The sequence below is a fragment of the Sturnus vulgaris genome, chromosome 8, assembly GCF_052056855.1.
Source record: "Sturnus vulgaris isolate bStuVul1 chromosome 8, bStuVul1.hap1, whole genome shotgun sequence".
NCBI classification, from domain to species: Eukaryota; Metazoa; Chordata; class Aves; order Passeriformes; family Sturnidae; genus Sturnus; species Sturnus vulgaris.
The window spans coordinates 10367172-10393060 of NC_142250.1; the positions used below are offsets into that span (position 1 = coordinate 10367172).

The 25889-nt window shown below is 39.4% G+C and overlaps 1 long non-coding RNA gene across 2 annotated transcripts in view; it reads left to right on the top strand.

The window, feature by feature from the left end:
• LOC148222987 (uncharacterized) overlaps nucleotides 1–25889 on the top strand; it is a 421765-nt gene that overhangs the window by 209696 nt on the left and 186180 nt on the right. For both annotated transcript variants that reach the window (XR_015805101.1, XR_015805102.1), the window contains one exon: nucleotides 12764–12812. This is a non-coding gene — a long non-coding RNA (uncharacterized LOC148222987). The remainder of the gene's footprint in view (nucleotides 1–12763; nucleotides 12813–25889) is intronic.

Below are 25889 nucleotides of genomic sequence, written 5' to 3' on the forward strand. Positions count from 1 at the left end.
ATGGAAAACATCAGAATGGTGTTATTTTCCTTTTTTCTTTCATGTACTCACCCTGGAGGGTTTTTTTGTTGTTTTGGTTTTTTCGGTTTTGTTTGTTTTGTTTGTTTCTTTTGCAAATTTGAAAAATTAATTAAAATTATAGTTTTAGGATACCTTTCTAAAATGCTCACCTAGTCCTGGAAGAAGGCCTGGGAAAAGGGACATAGAGGAAGACAAGGTAGACAAGTAGACTAAAAATTAGAATAAAGAAAAGTAACTTAAATACAATTGGGACCTTCTTAGAACTTAAACAGAAATTTTTCATTGGATTACAGAAAAGTTCAGTTCAATTTGGTAAAGATTTTATAGCTTTTGTGGCAAGTGATTTGTGAATGTCAAGGTTTCTTCCCAGTCAGAGCAATTGCAAACATGTTCATAACACCAATTTAATCTCACACAGTTCAAATTGCCTCCAAAATTAGTAATTAATTCTCATATATGTTAAATAGATGCTCTGTATCATGATGAACTTTTTATCAACCAGAAATGTTAAACTGTAAAAACGGTGGGAAATTAGAATGCAATAACAGAGCTGAGACTAAGGAAACATGTTCTTCAATTAGTGTACTCATGCATGTCCTGCTTTTCTACTAAAATGCTATTGATTGAAAAATACTCTTCTCTAGAGGTTATTCTACACCCAGTGAAGTTGTTCATGAGTCAGAGATTAAAACCTTAAAGGATGAGAGAGCAGCACAGTTCAGACCACTGCTGATGGATAGATCAGTGACTGAGAATGCAGTTTGGTCTCTATCAATAACACCACTTTAAGTAATGTGAAAACCGCATGTTTTCCCAGTAGGTACAGGTGAAACAAACAACTTCAATGAATGTATGACTGGGTTTCTTTGCTGACAAACATGGAAGAGATTACACAGCAAAAAATGTAACATTCTCCTGAAATTCCAGCAGCACTGTCTGCTGGCCAGCTGGTTCCAGTTGTACTGTATCAGGAGTGGGTTTAGTGCAGGCAATAAACAGATCAATACCATTGGATATTAGGCACCAGACTTTCCCAGTGTGCACTCTGCTGGCATGGATGTCAGCCACATGGATGGCAACCACAGCCTAGGATGTCTGTGATTTGGTCACACAGGCCAGGAAAATCCTTAGTATGGAATGTGTTCTGCACAGAGCTGTTTGGAACTAAACAACACAAAAAGCCTGGAAATGGCACGCACCTTTCTTTAGGTCTTCATGTCTTCTCAGTGCCTGGCACTGAATGTCTCATTCTGGCTTTATTCTCCAGTTGGCGTTTTCAGTTTTCACATAGGCTGTGCCTAAGCTCTCACCTACATCTTCCCATCTCTTTCTTCTGCCACTCCTCTGCAGGAGCCACTGCTCTCATCCCACACCCTCCACCCTGGCTTTGGTACCGGCCAGGGACCTTGATCTGTGTGGGAGGTGGTTGTTCTGTGTCTCCCGAAGAAATCTAGTTCCTTCACTACGAGAGTCCTAACCCCTTCCCGGGATATTTTCTCCTCATAACTAAGAAAGGCCTGTGTTATTTCTACATCCATTGAAGTGCCCCAGACCCCCACATCCCAGACCTTCTCCAGGTATGTGAGGAAGAACAGTTTTCCAAACATTTAGAAAGTTCTTTTTCCCGCGTGCAGATCTTACTGTGTTACGTGCCATGATATCTGACAAAGTTCACACAGCGACTGCCTGAACATTCCTAAATTTTTAATTTTATCTACAGCTGAGAACTCACTCGTATTGATTTTTGAGTCTCATCCTCACAGCTTCTCGGAAGGTCTGGATGTACCTGTTAAATTCAGACAGCTGGAAGTGTGCTGCTCAGTGCTGAGCACGGGCAGCGCTCGGTGGTGTGCGCCTGGCTGGCCAGCAGGTGGTAACCAGCAGCTGCTCTTCCCAGAGGAGACACCTTTGTCTCCAAGGGATGCAGTGAGAGGCACTGATATTCACTAGGAAGGAGGAGAATGGATATCAGTAATACTGAAAAGAATTATTAGAAATAACCAGCAGTAAATGAGATCTGATTTTATTAGATGGTATGTTGGGGGGAAAAAAGCCCAGCAGGATTTTAGGCTTCTCAACACACAGCTGTGACATACTTACTCCTCTTCCTCTAGCTCTAGGGGTGACACTGTGTTCCAACAATATACATACACCCCCAAAGGAAAAAACAGACAGCCCTAAAGAGATGAGGCATGGACAAGTGCATTGCTCAGACAGTCTGCAAATAAAAGGCTAACAGAAGCCCATGGATTTGTAGTTGAATTACGTGGGGACAGAAAAAGGCTAAGGGATGAAAACGTATATTTATGTCAGATAGATGTGAACACGCCTAATAAGGAAAATGAGTAGAATAAAGCTGTTAGTCAAATTTGACAAGATCTTCTCAAAGTAAGAAGTCAGCAGTCCCTAAGTGGGGTTATTGGAAGTCTCCATCCAACACATTAAACGATTGCAAAAATCCTTAATGAAGAGGAATACAGAGATGGGCAAACTACCAAAAACTCAGGCAAAGAATAGCTAAATGTATGATGTCCAGTTCCTTTGTTTGCCTTTGTCTGGTAAAGCAGTAAGATGCAGTGACACTTTGCTTTTCAAACATATTCCAGGAGTGTAGTGTCATGAAGCAGTGCAGTAGCTCAGAGCTCTGTGCCCAAGTTCAGAAACAACTGTGCCTGACTCCTGAAATTTGCCAAGTATCTAATTTTCTCCTAAAACATCAGTCTTTATAGCTAAGACTTAATAGTCCAGGAGCTACCACTAAAAGAAGAACTGTGAGATAGAGTTTAATCATCCAAGTAATCACTGCAAAGATGGCATTGCCCTGTCTGTACACAGACGTGGTTCTCTTCTGTGAATGTTTAAATGACCAAGTTAAGAATGATGCCTGTTAAATGTCATCAAATGGAACAATTCAATGATTGACAGAATAATTTAATAATTTAGATTGAATAGGATTTCAAAAGAGCGTCTTGTCTGTTTTCTTGCTTGTGCTATGGTCAACATTAAATTCGGACCATAACAAGTTGGGTTTTTTACAAATCCTGAAGTATAAAGTATCCAGACTACCAAGTAAAAGTACTTTTGTAAACAATTGAGCAACAAGTCTCTTTAAAACACACTGAGAAACCTGGTCTTAATAAAAACATTTTCCTAAACTAGCAATTATTTTATTTTAAATAAAAAGAGAAAGCACTTCTGAAAACTGTTAGCACTCACCTTCACCTTCGGCTAGAAGTGCATCTTTTCTTAAACCAGCACTGTTAGATACTGTGCCTGGATAGGAGGTTACTTCAGCATCCCTTGTGTTCAGACATATCCTTTTTTCTTGTGGTGGGAGAATTTTTACCCCAGTTAAACATGGCAAGGACTGTCCCTGATCCCTTAGGAAGAGTGCATAAAACCACAGTTCGAGTTGTCATACAGGAGTTTGCAAACCCCAGAGTTTGTAGAAACAGAATCCAGGCAGTTTGTGGTTTGCCTGGTGTCTCTGTACCAATAACCTGCACTTCAATATGTTCCCACTGTAATGCTTTAAGATCTTCTCCTGTGTCCCCAGCTGCACTCTTTTTGGGTTTTGTATTGTTTGCCTTTTCTCTACCAGTTTTCTTCTTTCACTTTTCTTCTTGTCTTCCTACCCCTTTTTGTCCCTCAAGGCGCAGCATTGCAGCCGCCAGCAGAGCCTGATTTAAGGCTACCATAGTACAGTGAACTGTTTAATTCTCCTAGACATTTCCCTATGGCAACTATCCATAAAAATTTGTTTTGCTGAGGGCAATTCATGTCATCTAATATAGAACCAAACAGGAAATCTTATTTAAGGTAAGAAGGCTGTGCACTTCCCATATCATAAGCATGATGCTAAACTCATTTTGACTGTCACAGATTTTCAGTTTTCCTCTGAGATTATTTCTCCTTCTTGGCCCTCATTTGAACAGAAATAACTTCTCATATTCTCCCACCCATGAAGTGAGGCAGTCAGTTCAAAGGAACCTTTATTCCTCCTGAGTGATGCTCAACAGTGATGTTCCTCTCCTTGAACTGGACCCATCAGGAAAACAGTTTGGACAATATCCTCTGAGACAGCTGTCTCAGTAAGAGAGAGCAGAGCAAGGGCTTGCATTAATATGGGAATGGATCTCAGAAATCTTCCAGAATAAGGAAATCTAGTGTTAATGAATTTGCAAGGCTGGTGAAATCAGGCTCCATTTACAACTGATTTACAAGTTGCAGGAAAACCATTCCCAAATTCCCTGCATGTGAATTTTTACTTTTATTTTTGTTTGTTTTTTCTCCCCTTGGAATACTCAGTAGTTCCCCAGGGGTATTGTCTGCACAAAGCAAGGGCCACTTTATTATTTATTACCATAACTCCATACACCTACCATGTGTCTCACCTACCCATCTAGACTTTTATTTATAAATATTGAAAATCAACATTTTCAAGGTATAATATAGCCCATTCTATAAAGAGAGCTTTAGCTTTAGCTTTAGCTTTAGCTTTAGCTTTAGCTTTAGCTTTTAGCCTGCTCTTATGGGACACTCTGCTCAGGAGGTGTCATCTTATCTCAGAAGCACACATCTACACTTAGGGATGTGTCCCTGCTTTGAATCCTGCCCTGTGCAATTTAAATTTAGTAATTTCCTTCAGTCTTAGAGAAAGAAAAAGCAAGCCATGAATTGTTTTTAAAATCTCATTTCTGTTTCACTTCTTGAGTCACATGATGAGTGCCAGCGTGGTGTAATGCTGAATTTTATGCATTTCAGTGCCTCTCATAGGTTTGGTTTGTGCACTTAAGGAATCATGGCACTGGACAGGTCGCTCTTTTCAGTTTGTGTTTGGAAAAAATTAACTTGTGAGTCGAGATAACACAGCAATAAATGCTACAGTGTTCACTGCATAACAAAATCATCTTCTTTACAAGTCAATATTCCTTTACATGGACAGATTAAAGGCATTTTTCTTCAGCTGGGCAAGAGGAACAAAAACGTAAAACAGTTTCTTTGCTTCTTGCAAGAGAATAATCTTGAAACCATCTGATATCATAGGAAGTACAGTTGTCCCTCAAATACATTATAATAACCTCATGGTCCTTTCTTAGTGTTTTTGGAGAATTGGACCAGAAAGTCAGGAATGAATGATTCTACTTCTTCTAGTCTATACATAAAATATATCTGTGGAGACCCTGAAAGGCATTCCCTAGTTAGGGAGACACAAGAGGCTTCTCTCACAGCAAGCCCTGTTCTGTCATGCCAATGTATACCTATTCTGTTCCCTGGGTCAGCCCCGTGCCCCCTCCCTGTTCCTCAGTCTTTCAGTCATTCCCACCCTGTTTCCCCTTTGGCTCCCATGCCCCAACCCCACCTTTGTGACACCCCCATGTCCCATGGTAATTGGTCTCTGATGTTTTCCCTCACCCCAAAAGACCCATGTACTTAAACCTGGACCCTCACCACGAGCCTTTGCCTTTGCCTCTGACCCTGGACTGTCCACCCACATGGCTGAAATAAACATCTCAGTGGAACCCATACAAAGGCCCTTCCTGCTTCTTTACCTGCAACCATCCTAACAGCTACCCAGACCACAACATATATCCCAGCTGGCACAGCTTCCCTTGCTTGCAGCCTTAGCTTTTGAAATCGGGTGGTGATTGTGAACTCTGTTTATTTTTATTTAAGCAACATCTCTTAATCCACCATACATATTGTTTTAAGTTTTGCAAGTTTAAAGAAAGGCTTGGAAATATAAACCAGGCACAGTGGAAAGCAGCTGCCTGAGCTTACAGATGACTGAAATGCAGCCTTGGAATATGCAGCTGGCTTCTCAGGCAAGACAACAAGTGCAGTAATACTTGGGAGTACAACGTGCTTAGGAGCAGTTCAGGCCTATATCTTATAATGTATGGCCCTATTGTCTTCAAGATTTCCCTAAAATCAGACATTTCATTCACCATAGGAGACTCTCCTAGACTGTGAGGCAGCAGCTACATGACCAGTGTGAAGATGTGAGAATTATTCAAACTGAGTACATTTTTCCAATAGATAATGGATTTGATTATTGTAGCCTCTTCATCTTCAAATTGAATGTAATGTCCATCTGCAGATCACTGTCTGATTGAGTTAAGTTCTTACATTACTACCTATCATACAGCACATATACACATCATTTTCTCAATACTAAAATTTACTTGGCAATTTCTGTTAATATATTTTTCCATTTCCTTTGGCCTCATTATGAAGGAGTCATTGACTACACATGGCTTGTCTAGCCATGAGTTCTATTAGAAGCTACTGAAGCTTTTTCAGAGAATATTTATAACCAAACAAAATAACAGATTCTTATAAAATGTCTTCTTTTTATTCCTATCCTCATGGATCTTGCAAAATACTGACCTGTACCAATATTGCAGCTATGTTAAGTGCATACATACATGTTTATATTGTCCTTGAATGATTGGGTTTTTGATTGCTTTCAAAGCATATTGTTCAAGAATTTAACACAAAGTTTAGTAAAAATATCATTTTAAATAAACTGGCATCAAACAGTGTCAAATATACCATCACTTTTATTGCTCTGAAATAGCTGCAATCATTAAGCACTCTAACAATATTATGAATCTACCAGTACTCCAAAACATCTTTATCAGAGTGTTGCTGTGTTTGCCCAAGTGGATGGGTATTTAGAAAGGCATAAAGAAATAACCCAAATGGTGATATTAGGTGTTATATAACTGCTCGCCCACACATCATTCTGCTCTGAAAAGCAAAGCTCTGTCTCTTTTTGTCATGCTTGATGTTTCATTTACAACTGACTTTCTGAAAATGCTTCCATCAACAATTTTGGAATTTGCTCTCTACTGATAATCATGCAGTAGATAAATCATGCATGTTTCCTGCAGAGCCAGTGTGGATAGAGGGCACACATAGCAGAATATAATTATGCTTCCCTGTGGAGAAGCATTCCCCAAAAACTGGTCACCTGGCAGTGACTGCTCAGTTGTGTCCACTAGAACAAACCTCCTATTTGTTTTGGGTTGGTTAACAAACATTTATTATAATCTTCTGTATCTTAAGAGCTCCTTTCTAGGTGCCATCTCCTGTTTATAACCCCTTACCTATGTAATTTATCTATTTTAAGCACAGAGCATTGTGACTTCACTTTTATATGAGGCTGGTGCATATATTCCGTAAAATTTGCCATTAATCCATCTATCCTGTCATTAGGCATGAAGGGACAATGTTATTTCTGTCCTAGTATTTAAGATGCTTTGTGTCTCTTTGTGTCCCCCAGTGTTGACTGGAAGGTGAAGGATGTTATCTGTGTGCTTTTCCTTTAATCTGGATGGTAGCATTAGTAAATACCCCTTGTACTCTGTGACATCCTTAAAGTTCTCCATTTGTGCAAGGTTGGGGGGCACAAATAACTTGGGATAAAATGCAAATGGTTTCCTAGACAGGTCATTGTTTTTAATGTTCTCTTCATCTTAGTAATCTCATTAAAAGGGAAATTATGGTCCAAATCAGACTCCCTTTAAATGCTAAAACTTGCCAGATTATAATTTCTTTCAAAATTATGTACACTATTAATGCCTTACACTTAATGATATGTAGGGAAATTTTAAAAAGAGGTATAAATTTCATCAATTTTTGGAAAATAAGTATCATAGAAAGTATCCACTTCTGAAGAAATACAGTTTACATAATGAGTCCTCAAAAAGCTTTGTTGGAGCTTTTCCAGAGGGGCAAAAGTACACATTTAATGACACAATAAGAAAGTGAGAGAATATTGCATTAAAAAAATTAAATTCCCCTTTCCTTCTGTACCTTTCTTGACCTACAAGTCAGCAACTTGTCTTCTTAAGAAATATCTGAAAGCACTATGCAGTCAAACTGCTGAGGTACTGCTTATAACACTCAATAAATAGGTCTTAATAGTCACTGTTCTCGCTTTATTGAATATATAGCACAAATTCTTAGGAAATCTTGCATTAGTTGAACAAAGAAAAATGGTAAGTGATTTTATGCAATGCTACAGGACCATTAAAATGTTCATATATTGGCTCATATTTATGACACAGTAAATCTATTGGTGCTCCTCTTAATTCTTCTCCTTCTATCTTCCCTGCTTTTTATCTAATTTAAATCTAAATGTAACAACATAGCCTTTACATATCTGTACTTCAAGCACAAGCATGTATAAACATTGTCCTTGCTCCTTTTTCAGGAAGGATTTCTCAGTCTCTGGGGTATGATTACACTCTGTAGTGTGTGTCAGTTAAATTTGTCAAATCTCGAGAACAATGGCAACGTCCCTATTCATGTCTCCTTGCAAATCCTGTGTGGAAATGAACAGTTTCTGCAGCTTAGCTCGCAGGAATCAGCGACGTGCCCTGCCACGCGGAGGCTGTTCCAGTGAAGTCGTGATAAGTTGAGGAGCTGTGACTGCACCATTGCAGGCACTCTTGCTGTCTCCTGGGGAGCTCTGGTGGCCGCAGGGCTGGAGCAGAGCAGCCCAAGAGCGCCTCAACCTTTGTTTTGGGCACTGAGCGCTGCAGGGTCCTGAGGATGACACCAGAGGAAAGGAGCAGCCCCTCCCAAGAGCATCCCAGGGCCTGTGCTCGGAGCTCCAGCTCCTCCGGGTGCGTTTCCAAGCAGCTCCATCCTGTGCTGGCAGCAGCCGGAGCCTGCAGCGCTCGCTGCCCCGTGCAGTGCCTCGATCTAGGAACAAAGCAAACCCCTCTCACCTACCATTCGCTTCTCTGCTTTCTTGTTGGCCAAGGTCAAACAATAACTCCTTGAGCATAGCATATGCTGCTGGCTTTCTTCTCACACGGCTGATGGAAACAGTTATTTGAAGGTGTCCTGGCTTAGGGCAAATTTGGGAGATAACTTCCAAAGAGCCCCCCACAGGAAGCAAACCTGAGCGGCCCCTCCCCCAGCTGGTTCGGGAAAGCACTGCCCAGCACAAAAAAAACCCCCAACACCGAACAACAAAACCTCTCAGTGCTCTGAAGAGATGGCAAATTCAGAAAGTCTCTCTCCTGTGGTGGTAGCTTGGCTCAGTCTGTTCTCAGTCCCTCCGGCGCTGGAAAATGGCGCTGCCCAGGCCAGGCCCCGGTGGGCTGCAGGTGCGAGCTCCTGGTGCTCCCCCGGGTCCCCAGTCCAGAGCAGGGTCAAATAATTCCAGGAAAAGAAGGAAAAAAAAACTTTCCGGGGAACTTCTCTGCTTCAGTTAGTCAGAAACTAACAAAAAGCAAAGGAGATCTCTCTCCACCGTCCACCACGGTGACACAGTCCAGGAGGACAAGACGATGGAACTCCTATCTCTGTGTTTTGAAAACAACCGCCTCAGACATTCCACCGCTTCTCCTCCCCCCTCCTTCACTCTCATATCCAGCCTTAAAGGTACAAAACTTATTTCTGGGCTAAACAGACAAATGGGGAAACAATTCAACATGACAAAGTCACGCCAGGACAGAAGGTTTCTTATTTAGATTACTACAGCAATGACTTTAACCAACGCTTTTTAAGTCCATCACTAACAAAGGGTTTACAAAGACCTCCATCTTTCCAACAAACTTCCTGTCCCCAGGCTGCTAGAAATGCTGTCAGTCTGACAAAAAAATTCAGCTTTCTGCATTTTCATTATTCTCTTCTGTTCTTTTGAAGACATTTAAAGGCATAAACACTCCTCCGGTAGGAGTGCTTCTTTGTATGTTAGTTTTTTGTGTTTCGTTTTAGTTAAAAGGCCTGATAGCTTTAGGGCAGATATCGTCAATATTTTTCATTAAAAATGTGACCCCTATCTAACTTGTGCTATTTTTTTCTCCTACTTGACTCAGTTACTGCAAAGATCACAGACTCCACCTAAAGAAAACTGCCCAAGACATGTTACCTAATAAGTAAATAGCCATGACAGTCCTGAGACTTTACTATGCAAGTGTTTCTGCTGCAGATCCCAAATAAAATTTAGTTTGTCCAGGATCCAAGCATTCCAGGTTAATGTGTATACCTTTTCTTTTTTAAACAGTTAATAATTTTCTTGTCCTCTGTGGTCTTTAATTCAAACTGGGATTGGAACCAGAACTGCTTGATGCACAGAATGTCATATAAATCTTGAAGTTTCAGGGTGTACCAGGTGGTCATATTTAGCTCCTGGAGCCATCACCATGAGTGATGGTACTTTTGTACTAAGTCTCTTGGCCTGCAGAGCTCATGACCTGCTGCAGTAGGGAGTGAGCAGCCTCCCTCTACCCTATTGAAAAAGCACCTGCAAACCAAAGTCAGTGCTATCCTCAATCCTCCTAGCTGGGGACAAATGGTTAAGAAGAGCCAAATCTCTGCAGAAAATAATTTCTTTGTGTTATATGAAATAACTTCTGGAAAAGAAATAGAAGCAGAGGACAAACCCTTCAGCTATTCAGTCCACCCTTGTCTTGTCTCTGTGATGCTGCTTTTTACAGTTGTGTTTAGTCAAAGTATGTTCAGACACACAGTATGTGAAAACTAAATTTTTTGGTGTCTGGGAGCTGGATGTTCAGATCTTCAGGCCTGAGCTAAGCAGTTCAGAGAAAGTTCTGCAACCCAGTTCCTCATGTCTGAGGGTTCTGAGGTCAGAAGGCTTGGTGGGTTTTGTTCTTACAGAGTTGAGTAGTCCTGGGGTAGATGTTTTGGGATCTCTTTCTGTGTTGTGCATTGAAAGTCCTCAGCTGTTATTTATTGTGTGTCAATGCTCCTTTTTCAATCCCTGAGTCACATCTGAGAACTCGGGCAGAAGCGGCACTGCCTGTATTAAATACTTGGCAGTAAGTTAGCACTTTCTATGCGAGAATATTCTTGTGCTTTGCAAATATTAATTACATTTTACAGACCCTCTGAGGGAAGATGGAAAGCTAACTCTGTTTCTGGAAGACATGCTGATTTTCTTGATTGACTGTATGCTGAAAGAAATGTAAAATCAACCTTTATGTTGCTCAGATATATAACCGATGTAAAGTTAAAAGAAAAAGCAGCAAGATTCCAAACCCTGCTGCTCCAGTGCCACAGAGGAAGAAATGAAAATCAGTTTGTGACTAGAAAGGAGTGCTTTGATAACTGGGGTAATCACTTTACATATGCTACCTGATGGGTCTCGTTTTTGTCCATATATATGGCACTATTTTGTCTAATTATCCCTGACACTTCTTTAGAGCTTTATTTTTGTTTTGTATATACATATCGGAGAAGAAAGGTCTGCCAGTCCCTGGGAATCATGTATAATTCAGAATAACTATTAGCCCTTTGATGGATAGAAAGCATATTTACAACATAGGTACAGAGCAGCAAGCAAAACAAGAAATGGGGAAAAAAAGAAATGCAGTTAATGTGCTCAGCATATCAAATACAGATCCATGTTCTCATGTTCAATAACTGACTGAAAGCGTTAAATACTGCACTAGGGTATTAGCCAGCACGAAGGAAAAGAGGAAGCTCATAGGAATCTCTTCAGGAGTGAGAGATATTATAGCATCATGTCCAAACCCATTCTCACAGCCATCCTCAGTCAGTTTGTGGTGTGGAAGTTGGCACGGGGCTCCTGCCATGCTTCCCTGTAAGCCTGAGCTTGGAGCAGCTCCTTCCTTACCTGTTGTCCTGACCCCCCTTCCCAGCCTGCCCAAGCGAGACACTTTGATTTTTGGTTTCCAAACAAAACAGAGGAATTGGCAGATGTTATTAAGACAGAAATAGCTTTTAAATTACTGTTTAGTTGTTCTTTTACTACAGTCTCTTTTGTAACACATTGTTCTCTTATTATAGCTTAGACATTTCTTCTAATGATAATAGAATCCTTTCGGGTTTTCAGCACCTGTGTGCAGGATGCTGCTACTAATTTGGAATAAGAGTCAAGCTGCTGGAAAACATCTCACTTGAGGCTAGATCCATGTTGTGTTTTAACAGAAAGGAGCAGCCCTTGATACTTTCGTGTTTTTTACTCACAGGAAAAAGATATTATAGAGCTAATGTACTATGATTTTACTCATTTAATTAGAGATGGAATAGTGCATTGGACCAAGTGAAATTGATAAACTCTGAATTAGTGAAACAGGTACTTTGGATGGTACAAGCACCAGTGTAACACAATACATGATCAGTCTAAATGGGGAGCCTGCCAAACAACGTTATATTTGATTTGGTTGTACAATGAGAAGATTATTAGAGAAATGGTATTTTTGCTCACTTTGTGGCCATATTTTTTTGGTGCAAGGAAGGATAATTGAGTTTTGGTTGGATGAGTAATGTATGTGTGGCACAGGGCAGCAATCTGTGGAGGCATTTGCTTTGTACTGGGAAAAATTACAGTGGCCATAACTGACAAATGTATTCATGTTGGTCTGATTCCTGGCAATTCCTGCATGTCGCTCAGAGACACTTTGGCATTAATAGCCTAAGCAAGCACTAGCATTATAACATTTGAAGCAAGCAATTCTTTGTGAAATACGAGGTGTGTATTATGATATATATTAATATATATATAAATAAAAATAAATATATATTAATATATAAATAAACATATAAATACTAATTTATATGTATATAAATATATTATAAAATATAAATATATATAATTATATCATAATTATAGTCTCTATAATATATATAATAAAATATATATCATTTTAATGTATTAATATTAAATTATATATATGTATGATAAATTATTGCATCGACTTCCTTGGGAATTTGACAATTGCACTACTGTTCACAGGACCTGGAGTTCTTGATACCCTCTGAAGAAAGAACTCAGATTGAATCTGGTGAGTTTTGAGTGTTTGTGAACCATGGAATGGAGACGTTGGGAGCCTGAGAGTGCAAGCCATGGGTTCTTCCTGCTATAATCTCTATTATTGAAGCACATAACTCAGCCATGATTTTCTCAAAGTGGAAGCAGGCAGGGGATAGCTGCATGTTCTACAGAACAGCAGTCTCTCCCAACTTATTTGTAAGGCTCGAGATGATAATTAATGAAGAGAGTAACACTGAATTTTAATTGGGCTGTAATTATAATACAGCAATTTATAAAGTGAGACTTTCAAGACTGTTCATCCCCTACAGCACTTTTTTCCTCAGCTAAATCAAACTATAAAAGTTAGAGAGAGATAAATAATTGGTTCTGAAACATACTTACCACAAGTGGGTCAAGTGTATTTGTGTGCATGGGCACCATTTATTATAATTTACGTGGAGGAATCACCTCCATGTCAGATCTGATAGCCTGAAGACCAGGCATTTGCTAATAAACAGGCAGAGCTGACACTGGAGCAGCACTGGACTTACCAGAAGCCAGAGACTTCCAGCTGGATCCAGTCCATTCCCTGAGACTCACAGAGAATCTCAAATATGACCCCCAAAATTGCTTTTTGGAATATGAGTGGGATAGATGCAGGGATTTCCTTCCCCAAATTATTACAAGCTCCATCTAAAAGAAACTTCAGTGCACCTAAACCTGGATTGGCCAAGAGAGAAAACAATGAACCTGATGTAGTTTCACAGATTCTTAACTATTCTTTAATTATTCTTTAATTATTCTTAATTGGGCTTTAGATGTCAAGGAACTGCAGATCAAATCTTTTCCCCTTATTTGGATTTTTGTGTTATCAGCGTGAACAGTGGTGGCTTCTGCTGCTGCAAAAAGGTGTCAGAAGTTATGAAAGGGAAAAGCTCAAGTGAAGTCCACTGCTGGGCTAGCTCAAGAGATAAGATATTTATTTCAAATACCCAACCATTTGAAGATCTTGATCTCAGCTTCTCCTGTGAGATCTCTAATATTTCTTGCCTCCAACTGGGCTAGAAGTATTTGAAGGGTGGATTTTCCTGTGGTGTGGAAGAAAGATGCAAGAATGGTGCTATTACTTGCTTCCATCCTTATTTGTAAAATTCCACCTGCAAACGCTGCTTTTCCTCAAATTAAATCAGTCTCTAGGAGAAAAAGATGGAAAGATGGCCAGCTGGTCACAGTAGGGGTCAGCATTAAGGATTCTTGCAGGAGAAAAGTAAAAACAATTATCTGTCCTCAGGTAAGAAATGTCCCAAGAAAAATTGTAAAGCAAAGTCCATAATCCAAGTTGAATTATGAAACAGGTCAGGTCTAGAAAGCTGTAAAGACCCCTGCCTTCAGCTAACTCATTAACAAGCCTCCCATCTTGTTTAGAGTTTTCAACCCCGAGATTACAAATAATGAAGATAAGTAAATACCAAAGCATGTTGGAGCAGGCTTTTAAACCTGAGCTTTCAAAAGCAAGTTGAGGAGCTGGAATCCCATCACTGCAGATCTTCAGGAGAAGTTTAGAAAATAATCTGGAATGGAATAGCAGATATCCCATAGGAGATACCTAAAGTGGTTAAATTACAAAGGACATTGGCAGACCTACTTTTCTATGATTTGTGGTTAACCAAAATTTTGCCATTTCTTGGGCTATATTTTAAGATGGAAACATAATTTTCCAGCAACTGATAATGAAGGGATTTCCTACTGAGATTTTCTGGAAACTGTTGTGGTCTAATTTTGGTAATTTCTCCAAAGGAGTGAGGAAAAAAAGGAAATATCTACAAATGCCTCAAGCTGAATAAAAAAAATGTGATTTTAAATTGTTGTCCTGGTAGGAATACAAGAGACTTTCATGAAAGACCTCCCTCTCTCTTCACTCACACACATACAAAGTTCCACCACTAATTCTGCATTAGCCATTTCTGCTGCAGACAAGGAAATATCCCACTGGGAATCTTTGCATATACCAAAAGATAAAGCTCTGGATACACAGAAAGCAGTATAGGTGGTTATTGCAACCATTATTTTGTATGGTTGCATTTTTTTGGTATTCCCACAGAAATTAATCGTTACAGTATAATGTGGAGTCAGAGGCATCTTTTCTGTGCAGGAATTGAGAATATCTGAAGTGACTGACATGTGGTGGAAGGAAAAAAGAACAGAATATAAATCTCTCAGAGCTGAAGCCTTCTACTCAATAAACAGTTTTTAGGAAAGAAAAGCATGTTTCTTTGGTGATGCTAGATTTTGATTTTCTTTATTGTCAGCTGGCAGAGGGGGTTTGATGTGCATTGTTTTGCTGGGGAAGGAGTTCTGCCTCTTCTGTACCCGCAACAACAAAATTGAGAATTATCTCAATTTTCCGTGGAGAACTTAATGAATTCAGACAGCACTAATGTGTCATTTCCAGCAAGGGCTTCTGTTTATTTGCTTGGTTCATGGTGTCATGAAACTGTGTCTATTCTGAAAACTATCAAGGCTATGCAATTTGGCTGCTGATAGAAAAATTTCCTTCCGTTATGTTTCCTTTTTCTCATGTAGAAGCATTTAGAGTTATTGAAATTAGTAAAAAATGCTTCAGTTTGTTTCTTCAGATGTGTCAGTTAGCAACAACTCAATTTGCAGCTGCCACTCATGTTTAACCAAGCAAGTGAGCAAGTGAGCCAAGAAAACAAGATTGTGGTTGTGTGTGCTGACTGGTTAAAATGTGCGTTCTGGTACAGTTTCCATTCTTTCAACTTCCACAGGAATTAATTGGGCATGGGCACTGTGATATCTAGATGGGTTTTCCACCAAGAGGAAAAGCTTAATTAGGTTGCAAGCAGCAGCAGAATGTATTCCACAGTGCTCCACAGCAGGTGACACTGTATCCTGAATGACTCTGAGGCTCTGGGTGAAAATCAGGACAAATTTGAGCTCACACTGTCTTTTATGGATACTGTAAGCACTTAACAAGTACACACTAAACACATCCAGGTTTATCACATCCTGCCTTACTGAGGCTTCCAGTAAGGATATGCAGGAATTGGACTAGGCTGGATACACTGGTCTCAGGTAGTGCTGGGAAAAGAATTAGCTCGCTGAAACTCCCTAGGACAGACCATCTGCCTGTATGCAGCCAGGTTCAGGGGTGCACTGAGTCTGTAGCCCCTGAAACCAAAGCCTTGATTAGCACGACAAAACAAGATTACAGCATTGCCAGGAGATAAGAAATGCAAAAATACTGCTTGCAGGTGGTGTAAAATCAAGCTTTAGAAAACGTTGGTCTATGGTTAAGTCAGACTGGTGAGGATAAAGACCCTTTGTACCTACAGAGGAAAGCCAGGACAGGAAGGATTTGGAGTTGAAGAGTGGATATCTGATGTCTGACGGCTGCTAACACAGCCTTGATCTTTCAGCTCTCCATATCTCCCTGCTTTTGATCACCTGAAGCATAAAAAGGCTAAAATGTTGCACCGTTAAAATCTGCAGCGCCTATAAACATGTTACTTGTAAGCAATAATAATTTTGGCTATTGCAGAACAATACTGAACACCTTTCAAAATGCATATACACATAAATCTGGCGTGCATATGCATATTTGAAATGGTTGCTAATCAGCTTTAATTGCTCAGGTCTGTGCTTTTAGGATGTTTCTTAATGTTGCTTCTTATTCTTTAAAATTCTACAACAATTTGTTGGAATATTATTGTCATCTTTGACTAGTTTAATGAACACAGCCCATATGGAGAATCTAATATGCTGCACATTCATGCAGGAGATGAAAGCCAGCAGTAAAACCCAACACCATGGCAACTTTTTAGCAACAAGAATTTATCAGCAAGAATTTTCCAGGATTTTCTAGGACTACAAAATGGTTAGTTAAGGAAAAATCTCCTCATGACCGAGAGAATTTTTTTCTGTTTGTTTCCCTCAGACGTAATATCTTTCTAAATTATTGGTTTTGTCTGAAAGGATTTATTTTTTAATTTATTTGACAACAAGGCTATGAGAAAGTGATAGTCTACCTATTCTTACTAAAACAATATGGGATACTGGATTTATTCTAGCATGCAAACCTGAATAAAATGTAATTAATCTCTAGAGTTTTTCTAACAATATTTTAAATATCTTTCTTTTTACTGTTATTTTCCCAGAAAATATTGTTGTGTCAATTTATTTAGGACTTTGGCATCTTCAGGAGAAGTTCTTGTAAAAATGCAAGTAAGGAAGGCTTAGATATAGGAATTGGTTTATAATGGATTATATGTTAACATACTGAAGCTGCTCTAAAACTAAAAGATTGTAATGACCCTGTTAATTTAGAAATTTAAGAAATTTCCTATTTTTTTAATTACTCAGATTGCTACCATGAGGTTTTTGTGTTTGTGTGAGTGTGTTTTTATTTCTTTATTTTTTAGTTTCTGCTGGTTTTGTAGTGAAGTGCGAGATTAATTTGTAGTAATTACTTGACAGTAGTAATAAATGCTGATACTGGTTTGCTACAGATATAACGGAAGGATTTGTGTTTCTAGAACTGAAACCTTAATATGCAGATCACATACAAGCTTGGAAGTGCTTGAGAATGGAAATAATCATGTAAAACTGAAGTTAGAAAAGATACAAAGACATGCATGAGGTAAACAAATTTTAAAGCTTTCATCAGAGGAATGTTTTTGTCAGAAGACTTTCTTGCTGTGCCAGCTCATGCTAAAAGTAAAGAAGAACTTTGTCAAAACCGTGATGGAAAAGTGCTTTGATAATAAAATATTAGCTTTGTCTTATTCTTTTGCTGAAGAAGGGCCAAAATGATTTGTAATCATTTGAAGGGCAGGTCAGAATCAAAGTTGGTAAAAGGCTCAGAGGCCGTGTGATTCACAGTCTGCGAGGCTCTTACAGATTTCCCAGATCTGGCTGTGGGGCTCTGTGTTACTGGAACCTGGGGAGCTTAAGCCTCTTGGATGCTGCTGTTTCACTGGGCTGGCTGATAGAGTCTGCAGATTAATTAAGGGTATAACCGGATTGGCACTGAGCTTGCATCCTCACAGGAACACAGTCAACTTCCAAACACATTGCTTCTGCCCCCAGAAGCTTTGTTTCCAGGTACAGCCCAGAAGTCAGCATATTTGCTTAGGAATTTTTTTTTATTTTTTTTTTTGTGAGTAGTTGTCACAAGGATCTTGCTATAAAATTCTGCTATGAGTTAATATTGTTGGAATTTAAGACGCTGGTCTTGGCAGAAACTTGTTATGCAAGTAATATCCTCTAGATGTGAAGTGTATTATGAAAAATATTAAAGAATGCATCTCTATGAGTGCAGCAAGAATGTACAAAGTAATCTATGCCATGTCTTTCTATAGCAAGAAACATAAAATAGAAATATGCATTGAAACCCATAGATGACTGTTATATAGGCCTTTACAAAGCTTTGGCCTTGCTCAGATTTTGAACAGGGATTTTTCCTGATACTTTTCCCGGAATCAATTCCTTATAAAACAATGTAAATTACTCAGGCATGCATTCACCTATAGAATCCATACACTCTTACTAGGTGGGCACAAGATATGAGGAAAGACAGACGTGGATACTAAAGAGCTCTTAATGTACCATTGGCTTGGTATTAGGCCATGGTGAGTAAGAGAGGTGTGAAAGCCTTGAAAACAGCAATGAGGTCATCTCTATTTCAAGAGAATTTTTATATAATTTGGAAACTTAAAAATGAAACCCTGATTATTTGTTTATACTGAAGGAGCAGTGCATTCCTCAGTGACAGGTTTTGTCTTGAAACAGAGCAGCAAGGACCCTGAAAATATATCCAGAATAGCAATCAGCTTTGAAATCTTCAGAGCTCCTGTTGCAGCATGTGAAAACTTGGATCACTTTTTGCAGAAATTATAATACTTTAGGGAAATAAAACAAAACAAAAAAAATAATAGCCCTACACTGTAACAGGACTTAAGGCTCAAACATGCTTCAGAAAGTTTCGTGATTTCTACCCTCTGCTGTGCCACAAAGCCCCATCTCAGGTCAGGATGTAATTGTCGGGTAAGAGGGATGAAAATGGTACAGGCTGCCAGGATACAGCAGAAGTGAAATGAAGAGTTCAGTGAGGAATGCTCAGTGCCAACTCACAGCTTGCTTAACAAATACCAGCTCAGCTCAGAGCTGCCCCACAGGGTGGGGATCCTCACCACCTCTGCAGCCTCAGCTTCAAAAGCCATGACTGAGAAATTATTTTAAGAAGGCTGATGAGAAGATGTCAGAAATAGTCCAAGTCCAAAATTATTCATCAGCAATATTTTAGAAAGTTTTGCCAGATCCTTCAATGGATCTCTAAATTGGTCCTACAGTGAACCAGAAGAGCTTGTGATGCACTTTATACAAAATTCTGGATCCTGACCAAAGCTGCTCATAAGACACTACCTGAAATACACCCTTGTCTTCTACCATAAGAGAGTTTTGTTCCTCTTCACATCATAATTGTAAGCATCTTCATTTGTTTCAGCCTGCTTTTTGTTTTCTATTTTTATTTTTATTTTATCACAAAAAGGAAGGTAATTGTAACTCAGTAAACACATTTTTATGCAAAGCTTTTATATCTATCCTATAAACCTCTCATTTGTTTCTTTCTTCTAAAGGCATAAAAGTTTGTTTATTAAATATAATAATAATAATAAAGTAGAAATAAGCTCTTTCTTAGCTGGCATCACTTCAGATTCCAGTGTATTTTTCCCCAGCCTCATTATAGCTCTATTTCCCAGTGCATAACCAGCATGTGTCACACTGAATGAAGGCTGGCTTCAGAATAACATGTCTGTAAGGTGATTGCTCTTGGAACACACAGTGACCTTACTCTATAATTAAATGCAAAACCTGTGTGGAAAAAATTGATGTTAAAAGTCTTAACTTATGCTCACCAGAGACTTGTAGTGCAGAGACAAATGCTGTCATATTAACCTCAGTTGTTTAGTTTTGGTACCAGAGGACTCCTGCCAGAGGTTGGGAAAACACAGGCTGAAGGGGTGTTGGATCCTGTGCAACAGAATATGTAATGGATAGAGCTTTATTCGACAAAACTTTTGTAATTTAATTGCTGCAAAGGATATCAAACCCTCAGATTCCTAGAATGGCATTTTGAGATTAGTTCATTGGGTGGGAGTTTTTCTGAGATAAGAAAGAAAAAGGAGGGGACTGTGCCAGGATTTCTGGGTGCTAGTGTACATCTTGAACTCTTTCATAATTAATTTCAAGCATGATGGAAGATACCCTAACTGAATCAGTCCAATTTTAAGCTAAATGCAGAATATATTGCAATATTCCCCAGAAGTAAAATGTGTTTTAGGAAAGTTTGGAATTTTTTGTAATTTCTCTAGATTCACTTGAAAAAAGTCTGAAATTTAGGTAAATAATTTTAAATAGTAGTTTCTAGGCCAGCTTTTTCAGTCAGTACATCATGGACATTTAGATAAGTGAACTCGCTTTGCACAACGTGAACAGAATGAAATTATTTTTAAAACCATTAAAAATGTGTCATGTTTTTCAATTTTCCTTCACTGTCCCCTGACCTTCTTAGTAGAAGTGAAAAAAGTTTATATTCATCCGGTACAGCTTGTAGACTTCCAGATCTGAAGTTTCTGCCTTTCTTTCCCTGTAATGATCTATTTTTTTTTTTCTTGTAAGGTTACCTTCATCCCTACCAGCCTTTCCATTTACTCAGTTCTCATAAGGCGTAGCCACATCATCCTTCAAATCAGCCCATCATTTCAAGGCTGTGAGGTGCAAGCTCCTGAGACAGCCGACAGGATCTGTTTGTCTGATGCCCTCTGTGTCCTCTCCTGAACTGGCTCCCCACTTCCACAGCCATATTTTCGTTCTGCCTCCCGAGACAAGACATTCACTTTTGATCTCATCTGTGCCTTCTTTCTTCACACACAACTTTGGGTTTTCAGAAAGGCCATCTCAGGCACCTGCCATTAGGAGGAGCCCATCTCATATCCTTCTTGACCTAGCTTTAGAGTTGTACAGTAAAATAGCAAACAGCAAAAGGAGTCGCCTCAGTCACCAACTCAGCCAAGACCAAGGCCCTCTGAGATGTTCAGTGAGAGTTGTTGGGTTTTTTCTCCCACTACCTTTTAAGATCTTTAATTTCTGTTCTTTGACTGTTTTAAGTTGAGGAAGCCTAGTTTTGTTGCAGGCTCAGCTTAGAATGCTGTATGTTGCTGAAGCATGCAGTCAGTAGGACGTGAATGGCTTTTGCAACAGGTATTTTTGGCCGATGAAAATAACAGTGAGAAAAGAAGTGTGAACCTTGGCTGAGAGTCACTGCTATCAGAGTTCATTTTGGTTTTGACATCAAAATGCTCTAAGTGACCAAGAAAATGATCTAGGAGTCACTAAGAAAATGCTATGAAATTTTCTGTGACCTTGCAAGCTCCTTTCACTCCCTTCCCTCACTTCTCAGCAGAAATCTGAAGTTGTATCAAGGGATGAACTCTGAGAGTCCTCTGGGGCAGGTTAGGTAAGCCTTAAGGGTCAGACTTTGAATGGTTCTTAAACTGCTTCTCATCAGTAGCAAATACTGCATTTGGTAGTCTTTTAAAATCCTAGCAAAGATTTTAAATTTTTTATTTTTTACTGCCACTCCAGGCTATCATTCAGGAGTCTCCTTGCCCTCCCTGCAGGAGGCTGGCTGAATAAAGGAGGTCACCAGGAGGGAGGGGCACTGTTGTCACCCTGCCTTGCTCTGTGATGTTTGTTTCCTCTTTCCTTTGAATCCTTAGGTACTACCAAATCCACCTGGTGTAGACCATATTCCAGTAGGTTTTCATTGAGTTTGCAATAAAGGAGCTGGGTATGCAGCACTGCCTTGAAAGTCAGCTGGCTGCTGCTGTGTGATCAAACCTCTCAGGAATGAGTTTCTCAGCTTACAGGGAGAGTTAGGTTTGATAAACCTCATGAAGTTTCCTTGGGTTAAAACTTCACCTCCCTATCCAGCCAGCAGCCAGTAGAGAGCAATATTGCACACACATGAGAAATTAGTTCACTAAACTGTATTAGTCTAAGGGGAATTAGCCACTATAATTATTGTTTTCCTTCTTGGTACTGCTGTAATAACTAAGCTATACATAAAAGAGTTTAAGCTTTGCTAATTTTTTCATTCTTCTCAATACTTACTTTTTATCCTGTGTGTAGTCAATGGCTTGTCAAACCTGAAGCTGACTTATTTGGTATTACGTATTTGAAATGATTTATTCACTAAGAACCCACTAATGGGATGTAATACATAAAAATTAGATTAAAGAAAAAATCCTTTAATCATCTAGTTGAATAAAGCTTTCTGCTTCTATGATGAATTTATATCCACTCCCTGTTTTGTATAAACTAATATTATTTTCAGAATTCAATTTGAATTAGATTACCACAAAGGATTCACAAAATTGCAATGTATGTACATATTACATTAGTACAGTAGTACTTCAAGATCTTCAATTCGTATTTTGCCATTTCCTTTATGAAATTCAGTCAATTTTCTTCCCTGATATAACATTTATGATATAAATATACATATGCAATATATATATGCACATATATAAATATATATATATAAATACCTATATAAAATATACAAGGTGACTGAACTTCTGAAATAAAATAACTTATACCTTAATACCTCTCCGTAATCACAGTTTTTAATCTGAAGTCTTTCAAGTAAAGAATGGATGATCAAACTTTAATAATTTATCCAATATGTCCTGAAGTCTCTGAACATGGTGAAGTAAAAAAAGAATCTGGATACGCACTAAATATATCTTTGTACTTTTATAGTAGACCCTCTGTGTGAGGGACTCTTGATAAAAAATAAAAATCCCAGACCATAAACCAACCATCAGTAGTCTTTCATACATGTATTCTGGAGCAGAAATTATTCTGAACCTGGAATGCCAACATCTCTCCTCATTTGGGTCCAGACTGAGAATGCCCCCTGTCTCCCTGATTAGTCTTTCAGGTCTAGCTCTAGGATGTGAGCATCTGCTCCCAGGAACTGAAAGCCCATCCCTTGCCTGACAGGAATATGCTTAATGAAATAAAAGAGCAGTAAGATCAGCTACATTACTCAAGATTATTACTTTCTGCCACATTGTGTATTCATACTATGATTTACCACCACAGGAGATCCTAGGAACAAACTCAGGCTTTCACAAAGGCCTTTGTGGTGTTGTGGCTGAAATAGGAGGCAGCTACACCATAATGAGGGCAATCAAATCCCACACTCCAGCACGCCTGGGGGCTGCAGAGAGGACTGGAGGGACTTCCCTCCTCTTCCCCACCCACCCAGGAGACTCTGCACAGCTGGTTGTGAGTTACATGGATTTAGGATTTTATTCATGTGCCAAGAGCCAGGGGCTCCTGAAGGCTAAGGAAAAGATGAATGGGATAAATGTCCATTAAATCCATGACAGAATTTCCTTTTGCACGCAAATACTTGAAGATCTATTGATGTAACTGATTACCTACCAGTGAGAACATAAAAGTGTCCTTTGAAGCAGAGAGACATACTGCAAAAGGTGAAAAGAAATTAAAATTTGGAAAGAGCAAGTATATGTCAGGAGAAATAGATATTACCATGTTTTTTGCTCTTCCCATAGAAATGTCTCACTGATTTCCAAGGCATGCAGTTTTTTATCTCCAGATTTCGGGTGATTCCTTTCACCTCGCACATGTTGACTCTTATGTTGGTGTACAGAGCTGTCATCAGCTTTGGGATATCAGCATAAAGCTCACACATCTGAGAACATCTGGCTTGCTGGGAGTGGAGGAAAACATTTGTTTTTTATGGATTCTGTCCAGCTTGCCCAAAGACTTGCAGGGTCATAGATGTGCACAACTGGCTGAAAAGAGTGGGGTGTCCTTGTTTGAATCCTCAGAGCTGGGCAGCAAAGCTCAGCTCACTATAATGATTTCCCCTGCTGCCCCTGTGCCTGTTGGCCACCCCTACTGGGTGGCACATCTGGTTGGTGGCCTCTGTTCCTTCAATGTGCCTTGTGGTCAGCAATCTGTATCATATTCTATGATATTCCTGAAAAAAGGCAGATCAGTCTTTCGCTCTATTTGCTCTATTATTCAGGGTTTTCTTTTTTAGGCACTGATCTTTATTAAATTTTAATCTTCTGAGACATGATTGATACAATGACTGGAGAAAATAAAAGAAGACTGCAGAGCTTCCTCCTTAGGTCAAAAAGCTGTGACAGGATAGCTTGGTAACGTGAAGCAGAAAAGAGCTAACAAATCTCACTCACTCATTTCTCCACTCTGATGAAATCCTTTCAAAAGCTCATTATCTGAGCCCAGATTCTTACAGTCTTCATCAGCCTACCTAAGTGAAGGCCAGGAAGGACCCCATGAGGACACCAGAATCTGAGTTGGGGGTCAGCTGGAATGAGACTCTGCCATCTGCTAAGGTTTGTGATAGCAGCATTTCCCAGGAGGATGTGGGAGTTGGGAGGTGTCTGTGCAGTGGTTACAAAGGGGGAAAAAGAAACCTGAATTCTCTGCAGTGTTTTATTCTCAAAGTGCACATTTTTGTAATGAGGGGTCCTGGCTTCTACCTCTTTCTCAACATTTCCTTCTATCAAAAAGAAAGAAATATAACAGAGAAGTATTTTCAATATGTAGCAAGACAAACGTGAATAGGAAAAGAAATTAAGGGGCATCTGGCCAACTTCTCTCCTACTCCCACTTAAGAATTCTGGCTTTTCTCTCTCTTTAAAATGGTTTCACTATATTGCTCAGGAGAGAGATGATGAACCACTGAAAAGAATTTAGGATGACTTTCTAATAAATCAGATTTATGAAGAGATCTAAGAGTAAATTACGATTAAATTTCCTGGGAAAATTAATCTTGAAAAAATTATGGAAAAAATGTACCTTTCAGAACTTTTTGAGATTTTCTTCCAATGACAACCTTTTGTTTGTCATAGGTTCCATCCAGACCATTAGTTAACTTTAAAAAGTAATAAAATAAGCACCTTAAAATATTCCAACAGCCAAACCTGATTTGGTATATTCATATGGAGATCCTTTTATTTGAGGAAAGGCCATGTCCTGTGTGCTTTGACTCCTGATTCAAACTTTTTTCAGAGGAAGTGAAGGGTTCTGAGAACCAAACAAAAGCCACCAGCACTCTCAGGAGCCTTCCTTCCATTTGACATCATCTTTTGGTGTTAGCATGGCCTCAGTTTGCAGCCTGGAGACTCCATTCATTACTCCAACCTGACCGTTTTCAAACAGGAGTTTGCATTCAGTCTGAATTTGTTGGGTGTTCCAGATACACAGCCTTGTGACTGAGGGTTTGGTGCCCACTATGAATTCATTGAAGAGGAGATGGATGTTCCCATGACAGGGTAGACATCAGCTGTGCTTTTCTGGCCTGCTTGGGATGCCTCCCATGTCGTGGATGTCTCCCAGCAAACCTTCCCACCCACTCTGTGCTGCTCAGGCACATTGTGATGGCTGTGTGCATCCATAAATGCACAGAATTAGCTCACGAGGCTCAATTTAAAATAAATTGCTGTGCAAAAAGTCAGTCAGGCTCTGACCAGAATCCAGGACCTGCTTTGACACGACGACAAAGCAAGCAGCAGAAGTACATTTGTTTCCTTCGTGTTCTTGAGTTCTTTTTCCTTTGTATGGTTTTTGAATTGTGTTTAACAGTAGAACTGTGTCATGCTACAGCTTCTCCTTGCCTCTGAGGAAAGCTCCAGAGGCTTTATCTAGACAAAAGCAAAAGATTTGTACTGTGAAGGTCTAGGGAGGGATTCAGAGAACTGAAGTTGACACTAAGCACCTACAGAGGTGAGAGAAACAAGGCCTGAGAGACAGAGAACATCCTCAGCATAAAAAGAATGAGGAAAAAAACAGAGAGACATTGTCCCTAGAAGGGATGATATGGGGATCTGCTGGGTCAGGTAGAGAGGCAATTCTGAGCAAATTTCTCCTTTTAGCTCATGGTATTATAAAAGGTTATTTTGAATTCTTATTTCGGACTTACAGTAGTTAATCTAACCAAATTGGTTGAATAAATAGAACT